Below are 3954 nucleotides of genomic sequence, written 5' to 3' on the forward strand. Positions count from 1 at the left end.
TATGCTCAATTTGAATCTTCTCTACCCATAGCTACTATGAGAATTTGTTGTTGGCTCTACAGACTTTGACAATCCAAATAGTCCTGACTTTCACAGAGTTCATGTGCATAGACATTCATTCATCTTCAGTGTAAATATTATAAATAAATACCTCAATCGAACAATGCCTGTTGATGTTTTTGAGAAACGATCTTCCTTGAGAGAGATGGTGTTTAAATTAACTAGACAAGCAAGGTCGTCTTGGCCTAAGTAAGGATAGTTCCCTTCTGTTGTTTTGAGATCGAAATATGTTGTACTTCATAAGATTGGAATCTTCAACTCATGTCCTTCCTCCCACAAATCGGGATTTTTTTGTTTCACTTGCTACACTATTATTTTAGATTGGTAATGGCATTCCTTTTGACTTTAGACAGTTTGTTTTTAATCAAATCAAACGATACATTTGGTCTCAAGCATTGAAGTTATCCATCTGCTATCTTCGACTGATAGGTTTTACTTGCTTATAAACTAGATTTGGTTAATGCTGATGAGCCTATTGGTCCTACTTTACTCATTTCCGTCCACCATAAGCTTTTACAAAATCTTTATGTTCCAGATCTTGCTGCTCATTCTACTGAAACTTGGGTTGATGAGCTATGTTAGACCTTCATTTAGTCGTCTTTTGGTTGCCGTGTTTTGCATCATTTGTCCTCTGAAGTCAAAGATATTGATTATCAGATTGTGAAACTTCAGAAGCATAAAGAAGTTGTTTCCAGAATGTTGCAAACAATGCGTGTAACATTGGCTCGAATTGCAAGGGCATCTTCTTCTCAACCAATGAGTTGATTTTTTTCTAAAGCCAGACAGAGGGAGTGTCCTTGGTTTGGTTGTTTCTAGTTTTGCTATATATCTATTTGTGTTGGTGCTACTCTGGACTTATGGTTTATATTTTTTATTTTCTTTGGAAGTCCTTGTTGTTTGGGCTTGTGTTATGTTGCTACCAATATTGTTAAACTTTGTGTTAAGCCTTTATTTCGGACATCCTTCTCCTATTGATATAGGGTTAGTTACTTTTTTTTTCCTATAAAAAAATATATAAAAAATAAAAGCCAAAGGAGGAGTTTGTTGGAGATTTGTTTTATTGGCTTTATATTTTTCTAAGGCAGTGATTTCTGCAGACGTCTCAACTAAAGTCTTAACATCTGTCCGTGACATTAGTGTATCTTCTTGCAGAATATTTTCCTTATCTGGAAATATGTGGGTGTAATATTTTGTCAATTATTTTCCTTTATTAAACTGTGGCCTTTCTTTTCCAAATGAGGATTTGTTTTCTTTCTTAGATTGTCTTTTAAAGGGTTGATCTATAGGTTACCTCTTTTGTTAATCAAGCAAGACGTTTTCTGCTATACGACCATTGTTGTGCTCTTGCTTGTTGCTCAACATTCCGTTGTACAAGTTCTTCATCCGTTGAAGTAAAATTCTTTGAAGTAAATCACAGTCTTAGGAGGAGCCTAAGTCATTGCTGCCAGAGAAGGGATTCTCAGTCTTAGGGAAGCCTAAGATTCAGCTTCGGATAAGGAGTTCACCATCTTAGGGCGATCCTAAGATTCATTCATGAAGGGAGTTCACTGACCTGAGGAAAGATATCATCGTGAGAGGACTCTCACTCATCGTCGGAAGTCGAGGTGATCTACATTGATATTGTCAAACTTAGGGGAGCCTAAGTGCATTTGAGAGGGAATCTCACATCTAGAGGAGCCTAGGTGATTAGTGAATTGAGCTCTATGTTAATCACTATAGTTGTCCTATATTACAGATAAGTATTGCACTGTAAACTACTTAACTCTTTAATATTAGTGGATTATTTTTTCTGGGCATACTGCCCTCCAGACATAGGTGGATATCACCAATTTGGGTTACCAACTTTTGTGTGCCTTTACTTGTTTACTTGCTATTAGTATTTTTGTTGTTACATTGTTTGTCAATGCTTTCCGTTCAACATCTGTCTATCGAGTGGCGATTCACCCTTATGCTTTTTCAAATGCAACTATATATAACTAATTTGATACAGGATTTTTTTGTCAAACCAGCTAAAAAACCTCAAAAGAAAACTAAATTATTCATGAAAGGAGAAATTGACATGAGAAACCCAATTGAGACTCAAAAAATCTCCTAAGTAACATATTTGGTGAAAAACTGGGGGGACTAGCCAACCAACAATTAACTAACCAATTTAAAGTCCAAAATATGGGGACTGCCTCGGGTTGGACTAAAGACATATGTCGAAGCCTGATACAAAAAATAGGTAGGTTAACTTCACTTAATTACAAGAGGATAAAAACCAGGGAATAGATTAGATACAACGACAATTTAATCAACATTCTTGAGTAGGCGTGTCACAAGAGGAGGGGAATGATCCTTGATTGATGAAAATCCAAGTTCGTGTGTCTATACTCCTTGAAAATGATGAGCACGACACAAAATTTGCACTCAACGCTGTTAAATTGTGGTGGATGCACACCAGGAACCTAACTATATCTTCAAAAATAAAGGTTTAGATAGATATTCCAAGCATGGCCGGAGATCCAAGAATGATCTTGGAGGAGCCAAGTTCGATATGGTTATACTAGAGCTATAAAATTAGTACGCCATATAATAAGGAAAACAAGACAACTAAAAGAAGTAGTAATGGATAAAAGAATACTTCTAAGTTTGCATCAACACACATGACTAGTAGAGAGTTAGTCCACAAGACCAAACTTAGAAGTGGGGGCAAATTTTGAGGAGTGGATTTTGGCCGAGCAGATAAAGCAAAAAAGTCAAGATAAAATAAGATAAATCAAGATAATATGAATAAGATAAAATAAGATGAAATAAGATAATATAAGACTTAATCTAGCTTGTTTGGGATTAGAAAAAGCCATATCCGAATCCTAGGAGAGTTAAATCTCATATCTTAATCCTAGTAGAATTAAGATCAAATCCCCTATAAATAGACCATTATGGCTCTATATGAGGTAATGAAATGATGGAAAATATAAGCATGCAACGGAAGCAATCATAATCAATAAGCACTCTAATTACACTTAATTTGAGTTCTAAAAGCATGTAAAACAAGTTTTTCAATATGAAGGTTTCCAGAAATCATACCTTTGAAGAATCCTCCAAATTCACCTCACGAATTCTCGGCTCCAAATCTTTATGAACCACCAAGAGATCTTCTCTACTATCCTCAGTCTTGAATTTGAGTGGTGGAACTCATGATTTGGAATCAACTGTGAAGGATTTTGTAACAACCTAGATTTGTACACATACACTACGGGAAATTAAATATTGAAATTTATTGGATGATAAATATAAATACCCTAACCTTAATTTAGGAAGCAGAGAAACAATTAAATAATAATAATAATAATAATAATTAATAATAAAAATAAAAGAAAATTGGAAAGAACGAAGGTGGAGAGAGCGAGACTCTAATTTAATGATAAATAAATAAATAAATAAGTAAATAAAAGAAAATTGGAGAGAGAGAGAAAGATGGAGAGAGCAAGATTGAAGAGAAAATTGGAGAAAGCGAGAGTGGAGAGAACGAGATTCCTAGAGAGAGCGAGATTAAAGAGAAAATTGGAGAAAGCAAGAGTAGAGAGAGCGAGATTCCTGGAGAGAGCGAGACTGAAGGAAAATTAGAGAGAGCGAGAATTGTAGCGAGAAAGCTGGAGAGAGCGAGATTGGAGAAAGCGACATTTGTAGCGAGAAAGTGGGAGAGAGCGAGAGCCACCCAACGAGAAAGCTGGAGAGAGCAAGATTGAAGAGAAAATTGAAGAAAGCGAGATTTGTAGCGAGAAAGTGGGAGAGAGCGAGAGCCACACCAACGAGAAAACTGGAGAGAGCGAGATTCTGAGAAGAGAGCTGCGAGATCGAAGAGAGAATTGGAGAGCGAGAAACCCCAGCGAGCGATGCTAGCGAGATTGA

The sequence above is a fragment of the Benincasa hispida genome, chromosome 1 (assembly GCF_009727055.1).
Source record: "Benincasa hispida cultivar B227 chromosome 1, ASM972705v1, whole genome shotgun sequence".
Lineage (NCBI taxonomy): Eukaryota > Viridiplantae > Streptophyta > Magnoliopsida > Cucurbitales > Cucurbitaceae > Benincasa > Benincasa hispida.